General features: G+C 33.5%; 1 protein-coding gene across 3 annotated transcripts in view; it reads right to left on the reverse strand.

The window, feature by feature from the left end:
* The window catches only part of CEP83 (centrosomal protein 83), a 112,045-nt gene extending 102,101 nt beyond the window's left edge, over positions 1-9,944 (reverse strand). For 2 of the 3 annotated variants that reach the window (XM_012550561.3, XM_003771028.4), the window contains exon 1: positions 9,714-9,943. The gene's annotated coding sequence lies outside the window, so the exon portion shown is untranslated. Of the gene's footprint in view, positions 1-5,691; positions 5,764-9,713 lie in introns of all 3 variants that reach the window. The other variant, XM_031940841.1, reaches the window with a different exon arrangement.
* Between the last annotated feature and the right edge of the window lie 5,521 nt (positions 9,945-15,465).

Here is a 15,465-nt window from a genome sequence, read left to right on the forward strand (position 1 = left end):
CCAGATCCTAGAGTATAACTTAATAAGTTCAGATACACAAACAGTCCATACTGGATAGTCTTCTTTTAATACACATTTTTCAATAATTATACTCCTTAACATTTCTGATTATTATTATTTTCCCCTCTAAATTAACCTCAGAAAATACATTCTTGTGGTCTGGAGTTGCAGCAGTAGAGGAAACGAGAGGAAAAGGAAGAACATATTAGAAACACACACCAAGGAAAGTCTTATGTGAACTGATACAAAGTGAAGTAAGCAAAATCAGGAGAATACTGTACACAGTAAGATGTAACTACACTGATCTACTGATCAAAGATAATGATCTGAGACAATTCCAAAGGATCCATGATGAAAAATGGTCTCAATCACCAGAGAGAAAACTGATGAATCCTGTTGCAAATAGAAGCATACTTTTTTCTATTTGTTTTTCTTGTTATGTTTTCTTTTGCAAAATGGCTAATATAGAAATATATTTTGTACTTCACGTGTATAATTGATATTACATAGCCTGTCTTTTCAAGAGATGGGGGAAGGAGTGAACAGGCAGTAGAGAATTTGAAACTTAATTTTTTTTTTTAAAAGCAAGTTAAAATTCTTTTAAGTATGGGAAATATTTAACAAAATAAATAAGAACATATATGTATGTTTTTATTGGTATATATGTATGTATACATAAATATACACATGTACACATATTTAAAGTGGACACCAATGACAGCAGTAGCACAATCAGAAAAAGTAGTCAGAAATTAACCTGAGAAGTCAAGCTAGCTCCTAAAGACCAAAAAGGTTTGTGGGAGGGTTCAACGACCTGTATGCTAGACAGATTAAGATTGGTTCTGAGAAAACCTGAGTTTTCCTAAAGGCACTATGATAGCATGCAGCATCACCACCCAGCCAGCATTCTATTAAAAAACTAAAAACTTTCAAAAATTCCTCAGTCTCCCAAATAAAACACAACTTTCCCCTGGCATTCAATACTCCCAAACTCTCCTTTCAGCCTAATGTCCCATTATTCTTCCTTACAAATTCTATCTTCCTGACAAACTATTCTGGCCATTTCCTAAGCCAATGCATTCTTCCTCCTTCTTGCTATTGTTTGTGCTATTCCATCTCTCTCCCCCATCCAAGTCAAAACTGCATTAATTCCTTAGAACTCAGTTCAAATGCCACTGGCAGCTTTTACCTGGCTGTGTGAAAACACTCAGAACCTAGGAGCCCTGCTCTTCCTGCCTATAGACTTCTCAAGAAGGCAGAGTATGACAATCTGGCCCTTTTTAAAAAAAATACAAATCCTTCTCTCTGCCCACAGCCAGAAGTAAAAATTTCCTTTCTCTACAATTCCATAGCATTTTGTATGTACTTCTCTATTTAGTGTATTCTATCTTTGAATTATAGTCACTTGTAAATATCTTCTCTCCTAAAATTTCAATGCCCAGCTCATTGTCCTGTACGCAAAAATATGTTAAAAAGTCCCACATTTATATAGTGCTCTGAAATCTGCAAAGCACATTTTGCTCTGCCATTCGATTTTCACCAGTGTTCTGCTAGGAAGGTGCTTCTTTTAATTCCCCTTTTACAGATAAGAAAATGGAGGTAAGAAAAAAATTTAAGTTAGCTGCCCAAATCACAATGTATTCAAGTTAGGAACTGAAGTAGGATCTTCTTAACAAAACCAAGAATTCTGTATGAGAAATACTGCTGAACAACAAAAACTGCTGGGAAAACTGGAAATTAGTATGGCAGAAATTAGGCATGGACCCACACTTAACACCGTATACCAAGATAAGATCAAAATGGGTCCATGATTTAGGAATAAAGAACGAGATTATAAATAAATGAGAGGAACATAGGATAGTTTACCTCCCAGACTTGTGGAGGAGGAAGAAATCCGTGAGCAAAGATGAACTAGAGATCATTATTGATCACAAAATAGAAAATTTTGATTATATCAAATTAAAAAGCCTTTGTACAAACAAAACTAATGCAAACAAGATTAGAAGGGAAGAAACAAACTGGGAAAACATCTTCACAGTTAAAGGTAAAGGCTTCATTTCCAAAAATATGTAGAGAATTGACTCTAATTTATAAGAAATCAAGCCATTCTCCAATTGATAAATGGTCAAAGGATATGAACAGACAATTTTCAGATGATGAAATTGAAACTATTTCCACTTATATGAAAGTGTTCTAAATCACTATTGAGCAGAGAAATGAAAATTAAGACAACTCTTGAGATACTACTACACACCTGTCAGATTGCCTAGATGACAGGAAAAAATAATGATAAATGTTGGAGGGGATGCGGAAAAACTGAGACACATGCATTGTTGGTGGAGTTGTGAACAAATCCAACCATTCTGGAGAGCAATCTGGAATTATGCCCAAAAAGTTATCAAACTGTGCATACCCTTTGATCCAGCAGTGCTACTATTAGGCTTATACCCCAAAGAGATATTAAAGAAGGGAAAGGGACCTGTAAGTGCCAAAATGTTTATAACAGGCCTGTTTGTAGTGGCTAGAAACTAGAAAATGAATGGATGTCCATCAATTGGAGAATGGTTGGGTAAATTGTGGTATATGAATGTTATGGAATATTATTGTTCTGTAAGAAATGACCAGCAGGATAAATACAGAGAGGCTTGGAGAGACTTACACGAACTGATGCTAAGTGAAATGACCAGAACCAGGAGATCGTTATATACTTCAACAACAATACTTCAGGAGGATGTATTCTGACAGAAGTGTATTTCTTCGACAAAGAGAAGATCTAACTCAGTTTCAATTGATCAATGATGGACAGAAGCAGCTACACCCAAAGAAAGAACACTGGAAAATGAATGTAAATTGTTTGCATTTTTGTTTTTCTCCCCGGGTTATTTTTACCTTCTGAATCCAATTCTTCCTGTGCAACAAGAAAACTGTTTGGTTCTGCACACATATATTGTATCTAGGATATACTGTGACATATTTAACATGTATAGAACTGCTTGCCATCTGGGGGAGGGGGTAGAGGGAAGGAAGGATAAAGTCAGAACAGAAGTGAGTGCAAGGGATAATGTTGTAAGGAAATTTTTTTCAAAAAAAGAAATACTGCTGAATAAATAAAGGAATGTTATATCACCGAGTTCTGTTATTTTTCATAACAGAAGGGAATTTATTCTGGCAGTTTATATTGCACAAAGTGAACCAAGGTTTGCAATATCCAATCTGAGTTGATTCATGAATTAAGGTAGGTTTTTCTGATCCTGAATGTCTTGTAGATGTCACAGAGCTTTAAATCAGGGAGATCCATTCAATTTGACAAGTAAAGAATTTGCTAAGTGTGCACATACCAGGAAGGATACAAAATCTTCAAAGAATTAATACTAATGAAGCAACCTAAAAACATAAAAGAAACTATATGCTGAAGGAATACAAAAGGAATATTACAGACCTTAAGTGATACAAAAGATCAGAAGTGCAGAGATCCATAAAAGCTCAAGTTTTTTAAGAAAAATTTCATTAAACAGATAAAATTGGAAGGATAATAGGATTTGGGCAGTGAAGATAATGCTATGCATATTAGACAACCTATCTTATTTGTAAGTGCAGATTTCTGCAGAGATTTGTATAGTGAAGCTTTCTTTACCTTTATATAATGCTATGCATTAAATACTGAACAACATTTAGAGGATTTTTTTTAAGGTAATCTAAGTACTTTATCAATAAACTTTATATACTTTAATGAAAAAGTATATAAGTTTTAGTTTTTAATAATTTTATGGTCAGTTCATAGTCCTATGATATTTGGCCAAAATCTAGGATATATGTCTGAAAAAGCAACATGACTCAATCCTACATAGTTCCTATTATAACAGACTGTTGAACTGAGGTTTTTCCTTAATGTAGAACATAATTTCAATGTCTAGTGTTTTAATCCACCTCAACAACTATGTTGTCTCCAATCAAAGCAATTTCTTACTCTTAAGATTACATATGCATACCTATCTATTTATATACATGAGTACAATTGCATAAATGCACATGTAGGTATGTATACATATATAAGTTGGCCTTCAACTTCATGAAAATCTGGGATTTCATCATGTTATCCACAAGTCCAGACTTGGGATGAGAACTCCTGGCACCATCACCATTCTGTTGTACTTATATCTTGAAAGCACCAGTTTGCTTCTTCCTACCTGTCATTGACATCACACCTAGACCCTCAAACCAAAGGCTGATGACATCTGTCAGAGGCTTCTTGGGTTGTACTATTCAACTGGAATTGGACAAAGAATTAAATGAAAAAAATTCTGCTTACTGATCAAAGCCTTCAGAATTGAGATGCAATGCCCTACACACTTTCATTAAAAGGGAGACCATTTAGGTGCCACACATCCAAGTTTTTTTCAAGTGTGTCAAATGTTAAGTGTCTGATTCTTAAAATTTACTTCACTGGCTTTTGCTCAAACTTTCTGAATGCAGGTTAGATGAGCAACCTTTATTTGAACCCTTCCCTTAATAAGTTCTTTGCATACAGTGTAATTAGTTTTCCACTCATAAAATTTAATTATCAAAGTACATTTACTACTTTTGCCTTGAATTTAGTGACTTGTGTTCCAACAATGTCCTAGGCCTCTCGTTTAGTCAAAAAGTTAAAAAAGATGATTCATTTCACAGCATTGGTTATTAAAATCTACCTTGTTAAAAAGAGAAAGCAAAGAAGGAGAAAGGACTCATGAGACAAATCCCTCAAGTACACTGTTACTGTGTTAAATAGTTGCTATGTAATACTGCTGATTTGTTACTGAGCAATAAGAAGCTGCAGGCTAAGAAACTGACATAAAACTAAAGTATGAAGCAATCAAAATAAAGTTTCAGAAATATTGTCAAGTTATTTTATATTAAAAAAAAAAAAACCCTCACACCATCTGATACATTCCTTTAAAAAAAAAAAATTAGCATTAGCTGCAAAACCATGCTTCTGAGTAAAATTTTAGAATTTGCTTCTCTGAAAATTTTTAAGAAAAAGCTGTTAGAAGATGGAGGGGAAGGTTTGGAGAGAGAGGATTTTAGATATACCACTTGCTGGAATAGAAATGTTCTCCATGATCCATTACATTCTTCGACATGATGATCTATATTTATTCATAATTCATGAGTCATATAGTAATTGAGTTTACGGGTTTTCCTATCCTTTAAGCTTGCTTTTCTGCCTCAGGCTAAACAAAATCATTACTAAATTTAATAGTTATAATTTCCTCAATGACAATAGCCTAGTATTAAGAAATACAGGCAATCTGAGCAGACTTTAAACTTAAGGTGGCCAGTATTACAATATAAACATTAATATATATGAAATAAATTCTTAATTAACTTTATGATAAAATCTAAAAATAAACAAAATCTGATATCTAATAACATTGCTATTTAAGTTATGATCACAGAGGAAAATAAAAAAGAGAAAATTCGTAAGCTTCTGGGTTCACTGTTTAAAAATATATATATTTATTTTTCATTTTTTGATGTTACAAAACAATAACTAATGAAGGTGAGAGAATGATCAAATTCCCAAACCTAATCAACGTGGTACAGTATTCCTGAAGTAATCTTCATAGGGGTTATTACCATGGGAAGGTCTCACATTTTTTTATACTTTCTAGGAACAGGAAATTTTCCTCCCCCTTTGAACAAATTCCCTACCTTTATGAGCTCTTCTTTTTCCTTATTTCTGACTTTTCCTCATTTACGATTTTCACTCTCAACTTTAATATACTAAAAGGAGAAGAGAGGCAAGGAAAGGAGGGATGAAAAATAGGGAAGGAAAAAGAAATCTGTGGACATTCACATTTATCATTATCCAACATTTATTTGCTATATAAGGCACTGAAGATACAAAAAGATTGAATACATGTTCACTGTCCTCAAGAACTGCACAATCTAGTCAGGGAAGCAGGACCTGGACATAAAAATATAAATAACTTTACAAAGCAACTTATGCCAGTTAATTGACCTGGGTAACTCCTGGATGGTGCAACAGACATATTTCCGCTGGGCTGGATTTAGAAAGGCAGGAAAAAAGGAGAAAGTATTCCAGGTTTAAGGAAGAGTTTGAATAAGAAAAGCCAAGGAGATAGAAAGCACAGACAGGGTACACAATGAATGAGTCCATTTGGTGGGAGTGCAGTTCATGTTAGAATAATGTGACTGGAGACACGGAATGACAATTGAGTAGGGTTTGGAATGTGAAACTAAGGACTCTGAATTTTATTCAGTAGTAACCATTTAACATGTTTGTATCTGCATGTATGTGTATACACCCATTATAAACACATGTACACATAAATATATATATATATATACACATATATATACATATATATTTGTATCAGTGTGTGTTTAGCTCCATTTCATACATTATACATACTCAAATTAATGTTTAAGAAATTTAAGAATAGTAACCATGGCACCTAACCCATTCTGGAAAATTTACAAGGATAATTACGATGAAATTAAAATACCTTTTAAAATACAAAGCAGAATGTAGAAAAGAGGTTCTTAATTGCTTTTATGTCTTTGACTTCTCTGGTAGAGTCTGGTGATGCTCCAGACCCCTTTTCAAAATGAAGTTTTTAAATGTATAAAATAAAATACATAGAATTACAAAGGAAAGCAATTACATAATATATTTTATTAAAAAGTTTACAATTTACAAACAAGTGTATAAGCAAGTTAGAACCTTGTCTCCAGAGCCACAGGATTACAGGATATCAGAGCTGTAGGGATATCAAAGTATCTCTTCTATTACTTCTCCTTCCATCCCTCATACACACATTTTACAGATGAGGGAATGCCTGGCTATAGAAATTAAAATGACTTGACCGAGATCACAGTCAACATCAGAACACAAGTTTTCTCGCTCAAATCCACTATTCTTTCTATAAAACCCCAATTTACTCTGCAGGGGTTAGGCAGATTCATTTCAGAATTCCTTCAACCCTAAAGGAAAGCTGGAAAGAAATAACAATGACCCCTATAGAACACTCCCAAACTCCCTTTCTACTATAAAAAACTGGATCAAAGTAATAAGAAAACTCAGAAAGATTAAGTCTGACAAATAATTCCTGCAATTATTTTTAACTTTTCTGTTTTGCTCCAAGTTATTTTACATTTCTGGTGCCTTGAATCTCCCCCAAAAGATGAGTTTTGATTCCTTAAAGACTGGGTTGTCCACTGTAGCTCTTCTAGACCTTTTCCTTCCCTGCTAATCCCTCCTTTCTAGTTGTTACTAACCACATGACCCTGGTCCAATTGCCCTTTCTGGATCTGTTTCATCATTTGAAAAATGGAAATAATATCTACGCTGCTTACTGCATAAGATCATTGTGAGTACTAAATTAAGATTATTTACATGACAGCTTTAAAAAATGATCAACAACACAAGGTGCTATATCAATGCAAGGTGTTATTAAGATTTTCAGGAAATTAAGGAAGAGGCTATAATGATTATCTACACTGAATTCATTATCAGGGCTATCCCACTCTCCGAATATACTGTATAAATAAATTGTTTTCAACAAAATTCAATTCAACAAGCATTTATTAAATAAGGTGCTGGGCACAGGCATAAAACTAAAATAAAATAGCACTGCCCACAGATTTTAGTCTACTGAATGTAATCATACTTTGATCTGTTTATTATTCTGTATAGACCAGAATAGTAGTTTTTTTTGGGGGGGAGATGTTCCTAAAGATCAGTTGTCATCCTTTATGTAATTAGAAAGGGAAAAACCCAATATAATCCACTCTAAGCCTTATCTTCTTTCTTAAGATCAAATAATAAGTCAAAATCTAAGTATGCCTCACTAGAACAAGTTGGTGCCATTCCTTAAAAACTCAACAAGTATAAAACTATCTCAAAATTGTGCTTGGATCAAATCCCACCACCAGAGAAATGTAGAGATCAATACAATCACCTAAAAACTAACTCAATATACTCCCAGAACTGAACACTGTAGTAGCTAGGTTTCTTCGAATCCAAAAACTAATCGCAGGTAAAATATTTCATTTTAAAAATTAAATTGCAGCACATTACGCTTGTTTACAGATAATGTTGCTAGGCAACACTGTCTAAACAATTTGAAAACCTAGTTGCTAAGTTTTATTCAAATACTTTGTATGCACAAAACCAAACATATTTGTGAATCATACAAAAAATGAACGTCATTAAAAACACTACACAAAATCTGCACTCTCCCAACGCTAATAATCTCTACCTGAAAATTTGGTATTTTATTGTCTTTAAAATAAGGTTTCATTCACTATATGAAAGTTTTCTGACAGCTGACATTTTAAAAAGAGCAGGTCATTTAAATCATTTAAACTAGAAAATGGTAAGCTAGAAGTTTAGCAAAATAGTAACATCAACCACAGCAGGGGAATTAACTTCAAAACTTTTAACAAGTCTCTCAATGGGGTTACAACATGACAGAAAGTATTAAGGTCATAAATGGCATTAAGGAAAAGTTGCTATGTATTTTTCTATCACAGACCCATTCTTGGATCTATCTGACTACACAATCAAGAATATTCCTTTCTGACATTGCGCCTATGTCCATAACAGGATGCAATCAATTTAACCTGCATTTATTAACAACCTATAATGTACGTGGCACAGTGATGAGCAATGGGGATATAAAGGCAAAAAAGGAAATAGTCCTGACTCTTCAGGAACATAAATTCTATTGTATCATAGTCTCATAGATTTAGATCAAGAAAGACAATCTTTTTTTTTAAAGACAATCTAGTCCACTTCTCGCAATTTACAGAGGAGAAAACTAATCCAAGAGGGGGTGAAGTTATATGGCTAATTAAATTCATCTACTACTTTCTAGGTACTGTGGGAGGCTTGGGATCACAACATCAAAACAAACATTTCCTACCTTTAAGTCTAGTACCATAAACTTTACTAAACTTAATTAAGCCAGCAGAACCACAACCATTCTTTTGAATATAAATGTCGGTTTCTTTCCACGACACCACACTACAGAAGGAGCCCGTAATTTGGAGTCAGATGCTGATTCGAATCCACTTATTTCTGCCCTAGCCTAGGTGCCCAGAAAGTGCGGGGCTTGGAAGTCACCAAGACCAGAAACTTACAAACTCTGATTCCGGGCAAAGCTCAGTCTCCGCTCCCTCCCGCGTATAACGAGGGCATCGGGCTAAATCATCTCCTTTTAAGGTTGGTTTCTTCTAAGATCTAAATCTGAGAGCTTATGATCCCCAATTGTTGACCCTCATCTGCAAAACTGAACGGGTCTGGGTTATATTGTAAGGTCCCTTCTAGCGCTCGATTTAAGAGAAATTTTCTTAACGTCTCGGCCTCAATTTCCCTGCTCGTTCTCGATTTCAGTTAATTTTCTTCGATTTTACATTGAGATGAGTCTCCAGGACCCCCGTGGTCCTTCCTGGGTCTAGATGTACATTACTGCGTTTCTGGCCCCGTCCCAGCCTCAGTTTCCCCGCCGGTAAGGATTCCCTCCCGGCTGTGCCCGACAGGAGTCAAGGCGAGCTTCCGTTCTTCCATCCCACACCTTGAGTGTTCTCAGAGGCCAAGGTCCCCAGCGAGGGGCTACGTGCAGGGAGGGGAACAAGGCCACCCGTGAGGTGACTTGGGGCGCACGCGAGTCCGTGACCCTTCCCCCTCCCCCAGCCCGGTTACCTACCACGGCTCCTCTACGGTCCCTTCAGAGTACGCAAACACACTGGGCGGGGGAGGAAAGCATGCGGGCTGCGGACATCGCCGGCCGGCATGCCCGCAGCTCCAGCCCGGGGTCTCCGCGGGGGTTACTGCTCCGAATCATGGACGTTAAACTGACATCCCACACGGGACATTCGAGGACGCGCGGGCTCCGCGGGGCGGGCCCGGTGGAGTGACAGCGCTGACGCGCACGCGCAAGCGCACGCGCAGAAGGTCTCGGAGAGATCACCCCGCCCCCTATCCATTCCCTCCTCGTGTACTCCCCACTCCCGGGCCCAGGGAGCTCGCAGTGTCCCCCTTCCCCGCCAGTCTGAATAGCCGAAGCCGCCTCGACAGCGCGCGAAGACCTCCGTCTCAGAAGGGCCTGGCTGCCTCTCTAGGCCGGCTACTTGCTCGGACTCGGCCGGGACAGCCCGGGCGCTCCCCTAAGCCGGCTAGGACTGCACACCGATTCCCCAGCTGGGTTTTCTGCGCTCTTCGCTATCTGATTGGAGGACGGGGAGGGGGAGGAAGTCCCGCCTCGTGTAATGACGTCAGGGGGAGGAGCAACGCGAGGCGCGATTTCAAACCTGAAGCGGTGGGAACAATCCTAAAGCGGTTGGAGGGTGATGAGGAGGCGTCCGGGAGGCGGGAAGTGGTGGAGGGAAAAGAAAGAAGGCAATTTCAGAGGGAGGCTCTAGGAAAAGATGAGCTTGAGGTCCAAGGAGAAGTTGACCCTCTCATTCGCGCCTCTCACAGCCTTCACTAGGGCACCTTTTTGTCTGAAGGACCCTCAGCCCCTGAAGTCATAGAGCAAAGGGAAGAAGGGAACGGGCATTTATTAGGCACATACTCTGTGCCAGCCTAGCCTCACAAAAACCCTCAATAGGGATGGGCGCTTTCATTCTTAATTTTTTTTTTTCATAATAACAATAACGATAGCCAACATTTATCTGTACTGTTTACTATACGGCGGACATTGGGCTGAGCATTTTACAATCACTATCTCATTTGATTCCCACATCACCCATGTCTCTGAGAGGTGGGTGCTATTATTCCCATTTTAAAATGATAATTATTTTAATAAATAATAATAAATAATGTAATAATAATTATTAACTAAATAATTATAATTAATTATAGAATTAAAAATTAGTTTTTAATAATGAATAAAAAATTTTAAATTTCATAATTAATTATTATTAATAATAAAATAATATAAATAAAAACAATAATTTTATAATAGCACATTATTAATAACTGTAATAATAAATAATTTAATAATTATTTGATAATTAATACTATAATAAAATAATAATTATAAAATAAATTAGATAATAAATATATATAATATATGACATATAATATATTATATACATAATATATAATAATATAATAAATATAAAGTAAAATAAATAAAAATAAAAACACTAAGCCTGTTTTAATAATAGTGATATTAAATAGCACCTAATGTATCCCAGGCATTGGGCTAAGCATTTTGCAATCACTATCTCATTTGATTCTCCCAATAGTCATGTCTCTGAGAGGTGGGTGCTATTATTCCCATTTTAAAAATAATATTTTTAATAAATAAAATAAAATACTAAATAAAATTAAGAAAAATAAAAACACTAAGCCTGTTTTAATAATAGTAATATTAAATAGAATCTAATGTATGCCAGGCATTGGGCTAAGCATTTTACAATCACTATCTCATTTGATTCTCCCATTAGTCATGTCTATGAGAAGTGGGTGCTATTATTCCCATTTTTAAAATAATATTTTTAATAAATAAAATAAAATACAAAATAAAATTTTAAAAAATAAAAATAAAAACACTAAGCCTGTTTTAATAATAGTAATATTAAATAGCACCTAATAGGCCAGGCATTTTACAATAACTGTCTCATTTGATTCTCCCAATAATCATGTCTCTGAGAGGTGAGTGCTATTATTACCATTTTAAAAATAATATTTGTAATGAATAAAATACTAAATAAAATTTAAAAAAATAAAAATAAAAACACTAACCTTGTTTTAATAATAGTGATATTAAATAGCACCTGATATATGCCAGGCATTGGGCGAAGCATTTTACAATCACTGTCTCATTTGATTCTCCCAATAGTCATGTCTCTGAGAGGTGGGTGCTGCTATTCCCATTTTAAAAATAATATTTTTAATAAATAAAATAAAATACTAAATAAAATAAAAAAAAATAAAAATAAAAACACTAAGCCTGTTTTAATAATAGTAATATTAAATAGCACCTAATGTATGCCAGGCATTGGGCTAAGCATTTTACAATCACTATCTCATTTGATTCTCCCATTAGTCATGTCTCTGGGAGGTGAGTGCTATTATTCCCATTTTAAAAATAATATTTTTAATAAATAAAATAAAATACTAAATAAAATTTTAAAAAATAAAAATAAAAACACTAAGCCTGTTTTAATAATAGTAATATTAAATAGCACCTAATAGGCCAGGCATTGGGCTAAGCATTTTACAATCACTGTCTCATTTGATTCTCCCAATAGTCATGTCTCTGAGAGGTGGGTGCTATTATTCCCATTTTAAAAATAATATTTTTAATAAATAAAATAAAATACTAAATAAAATTAATAAAAATAAAAACACTAAGCCTGTTTTAATAATAGTAATATTAAATAGCACCTAATATATGCCAGGCATTGGGCTAAGCATTTTACAATCACTGTCTCATTTGATTCTCCCAATAGTCATGTCTCTGAGAGGTGGGTGCTATTATTCCCATTTTAAAAATAATATTTTTAATAAATAAAATAAAATACTAAATAAAATTAAAAAAATAAAAATAAAAACACTAAGCCTGTTTTAATAATAGTAATATTAAATAGCACCTAATATATGCCAGGCATTGGGCTAAGCATTTTACAATCACTGTCTCATTTGATTCTCCCAATAATCATGTCTCTGAGAGGTGAGTGCTATTATTCCCATTTTAAAAATAATATTTTTAATAAATAAAATACTAAATAAAATTTAAAAAAATAAAAATAAAAACACTAAGCCTGTTTTAATAATAGTAATATTAAATAGCACCTAATATATGCCAGGCATTGGGCTAAGCATTTTACAATCACTGTCTCATTTGATTCTCCCAATAGTCATGTCTCTGAGAGGTGGGTGCTATTATTCCCATTTTAAAAATAATATTTTTAATAAATAAAATAAAATACTAAATAAAATAAAAAAAAATAAAAATAAAAACACTAAGCCTGTTTTAATAATAGTAATATTAAATAGCACCTAATATATGCCAGGCATTGGGCTAAGCATTTTACAATCACTGTCTCATTTGATTCTCCCAATAATCATGTCTCAGAGGTGGGTGCTATTATTCCCATTTTAAAAATAATATTTTTAATAAATAAAATAAAAAATAAAAATAAAAATGCAGATTCTTTTAATAATAGTAATATTAAATAGCAGCTAATATATGCCAGTCATTGGGCTAAGCATTTTACAATCACTGTCTCATTTGATTCTCCGAATAGTCATGTCTCTGAGAGGTGGGTGCTATTATTCCCATTTTAAAAATAATATTTTAAATAAATAAAATAAAATACTAAATAAAATAAAAAAAATAAGAATAAAAACACTAAGCATGTTTTAATACTAGTAATATTAAATAGCACCTAATGTATGCCAGGCATTAGGCTAAGCATTTTACAAAAATTAAATAGCACCTAATGTATGCCAGGCATTAGGCTAAGCATTTTACAAACACTCTCATTTGATTCTCCCAATAGTCATGTCTCTGAGAGGTGGGTGCTATTATTCCCATTTTAAAAATAATATTTTTAATAAATAAAATAAAAAACTAAATAAAATTTAAAAAAATAAAAACACTAAGCCTGTTTTAATAATAGTAATATTAAATAGCACCTAATGTATGCCAGTCATTGGGCTAAGCATTTTATAATCACTCTCATTTGATTCTCCCAATAGTCATGTCTTTGAGAGGTGGGTGCTATTATTCCCATTTTAAAAATAATATTTTTAATAAAATAAAATACTAAATAAAATACAAAAAAATAAAAACACTAAGTCTGTTTTAATAATAGTAATATTAAATAGCACCTAATATATGCCAGGCATTGGGCTAAGCATTATACAATCACTGTCTCATTTGATTCTCCCAATAGTCATGTCTCTGAGAGGTGGGTGCTATTATTCCCATTTTAAAAATAATGATATTTTTTAAAAATAAAATAAAATAATAAAAAAGTAAAAACACTAAGCCTGTTTTAATAATAGTAATATTAAATGGCACCTAATATATGCCAGGCATTGGGCTAAGCATTTTACAATGACTATCTCATTTGATTCTCCCAATAGTCATGTCTCTGAGAGGTGGGTGCTATTAATCCCATTTTAAAAATAATATTTTAATAAATAAAATACTAAATAAAATTTAAAAAAATAAAAATAAAAACACTAAGCTTGTTTTAATAATAGTGATATTAAATAGCACGTAATATATGCCAGGCATTGGGCTAAGCATTTACAATCACTATCTCATTTGAATCTCCCAATAGTCATGTCTCTGAGAGGTGGGTGTTATTATTCCCATTTTAAATATAATATTTTTAATAAATAAAATAAAATACTAAATAAAATTAAAAAAATAAGAATAAAAACACTAAGCATGTTTTAATACTAGTAATATTAAATAGCACCTAATGTATGACAGGCATTGGGCTAAGCATTTTACAATCACTCTCATTTGATTCTCCCAATAGTCATGTCTCTGAGAGGTGGGTGCGTTTATTCCCATTTTAAAAATAATAATATTTTTAATAAATAATATAAAATAATAAAAACACTGAGCTTGCTTTAATAATAGTGATATTAAATAGCACCTAATGTATGACAGGCATTGGGCTAAGCATTTTACAATCACTCTCATTTGATTCTCCCAATAGTCATGTCTCTGAGAGGTGGGTGCGTTTATTCCCATTTTAAAAATAATAATATTTTTAATAAATAATATAAAATAATAAAAACACTGAGCCTGTTTTAATAATAGTAATATTAAATAGCACCTAATAGGCCAGGCATTGGACTAAGCATTTTACAATCACTGTCTCATTTGATTCTCCCAATAGTCATGTCTCTGAGAGGTGGGTGCTATTATTCCCATTTTAAAAATAATAATATTTTTAATAAATAAAATAAAATACTAAATAAAATTTAAAAAAATAAAAATAAAAACACTAAGCCTGTTTTAATAATAGTAATATTAAATAGCACCTAATAGGCCAGGCATTGGACTAAGCATTTTACATTCACTATCTCATTTGATTCTCCCAATAGTCATAGCTCTGAGAGGTGGGTGCTATTATTCCCATTTTAAAATAATATATTTAATAAATAAAATAATAAAAAATAAAAATAAAAACAGTAAGCTTGCTTTAATAATAGTGATATTAAATAGCACCTAATGTATGCCAGGCATTGGGTTAAGCATTTTACAATCACTCTCATTTGATTCTCCCAATAGTCATGTCTCTGAGAGGTGGGTGCTATTATTCCCATTTTAAAAATAATATTTTTAATAAATAATATGAAATGATAAAATAATAAAATAATAAAAACACTAAGCCTGTTTTAATAATAGTAATATTAACTAGTACCTAATAGGCCAGGCATTGGAATAAGCATTTTACAATCACTATCTCATTTTATTCTCC

This window comes from Sarcophilus harrisii, chromosome 5 (assembly GCF_902635505.1).
Source record: "Sarcophilus harrisii chromosome 5, mSarHar1.11, whole genome shotgun sequence".
NCBI classification, from domain to species: Eukaryota; Metazoa; Chordata; class Mammalia; order Dasyuromorphia; family Dasyuridae; genus Sarcophilus; species Sarcophilus harrisii.